Source organism: Podarcis erhardii (assembly GCF_964252035.2).
Source record: "Podarcis erhardii genome assembly, chromosome: 6".
Taxonomy (NCBI): Eukaryota; Metazoa; Chordata; class Lepidosauria; order Squamata; family Lacertidae; genus Podarcis; species Podarcis erhardii.
The window spans coordinates 36,755,042-36,756,978 of NC_138510.1; positions in this window are offsets into that span (position 1 = coordinate 36,755,042).

Here is a 1,937-nt window from a genome sequence, read left to right on the forward strand (position 1 = left end):
GCTGGCTAAGGTTCTTTCTTGCTGGAAAGCATTTTGGTATTGCCTGATTGTCATGCTGTCACTTTCTGGTGATTGTGATGTGTACCAGTGAGAGATGAGTCAAGTGAACGCTTCTCTTGGGAACCAGAGGGGAGGGGTGGGTTTTTAATTCAAGAAGAAAAAGAAGAAAGTTGTATCGAGATCCACACTGTATGCTGAAGAATCATAGGGTTGGAAGAGACCATGAGGATCATCTTATTCAACCCTCAGCAGTGCAGGAACATGCAGCTGTCTCTTACCAGGACTGAACCTGCAACTTTGGTGTTATCAGTACCACACTATAACCGACTGAGCTATCCAGCTGATATACCCTGCTTCAAGCATTCAACAGATTTGGCAAGGAATATGTATATTTTGAAAGTATTAGTTGAGTACTAAAGCCCTCTTTACGCGGGTGGCACTGTGGTCTAAATCACTGAGCCTCTTCGCCTTGCTGATCAGAAGGTTGGGGTTCGAATCCCCGTGACTGAGTGAGCTCCCATTGCTCTGTCCCAGCTCCTGCCAACCTAGTAGTTCGAAAGCACGCCAGTGCAAGTAGATAAATAGGTACCACTTTGGTGGGAAGGTAAATGGCATTCCCGTGCACTCTGGCTTCCATCACAGAGTTACGTTATGCCAGAAGCGGTTTAGTCATGCTGGCCACATGACCTGGAAAGCTTTCTGCGGACAAACGCCAGCTCCCTTGGCCTGAAAGTGAGATGAGCACTGCACCCCATAGTCGCCTTTGACTAGACTTAACAGTCCAGGGGTCCTTTATCCTACTTTTTTACTTGTGCATAGAGGGCAAGCAAAGTGAATGGGGCTGTGGACCCATGTGTTTGGCTCCAAAACCCCACATTCATTCATTCTCCTATTATTCTTCCACTGCTGTGTTGAGCCCGATATCTACACCTATCTATTTAGATATATCTAGATCTTCTTTGTATGTGGGGGCTTCCCATGGAGTTGGAACTCTTGAGTGCTCAGGGTTCTAAATCATGTGAGGATCCTCCACACAGCAAATAGGTTAGAACAGTGATGGGGCCCTGTAGCCTAACATATCAGTGATGTGTTGTCTCGGCAGCCCAGGACCACCATACATACTGCCCAGGCTTGTGCCGCTAGGAGTTTGGTGATGCTACAACTTTGGTGATGCTAAAACAGTGGTTTGGCTTCCCCCTCAGAGGCACACGATTGTCTCTCAAGACAGATGAATACTAACAATGATTTTCTACACAATTCTCTACTGCGTGAAGAGGACCTGCTGATACTCACATACAGAGCTCTCAAATTTAGATAGGTGATCTCTACTACACACCTTTACACATTTTGGTTATTGAGTGTACATCTAAGATTTCTTCGGATGTACACCTAAAAATGTGAGATTGAGCACCTAATACATGGAAAAGAGGTGCATCCTCCAAATGGAGCTAACTGAGTGTACATATGGCAGCAAATTAAGATTTGTTGCTGTGTAATGAATGATGATTCCCTGTCTTCCTTCCCCCATCCCTCCCAACTGCTAAGTGAAAAGAGTTTTCTCAGGTCTTTAAGCTAATCTGGTTTTGTGCCAGCTGAAATGTACAAGATGTACCGTATATGCCTTTGGCTTCATCCTTGAGTAAATGCAAAGCAACCTATTCTCTTTGGAAAGGTTGCCATGCTACATGGTGGACTACAAGCTGCAAAAAGGAAGCTTGATTGATTTTCTGCCAACTCAAACAATATCCTCCAATCCCAATAAAATTCTGGGTGCAGATGCCATGTTGCAACCATGCTAATGTTATCTTAGTTGCTAATGGGACTGCTAATGCAACCACATTGCTGTCAGGGTTGGGTCAAAGTGTTCATTCAAGCCTCAGTTCTGACTGCAAAAGTGGTAATCTTTAGACTAACCTTCCCCAGCTCTGTGCCTCTCA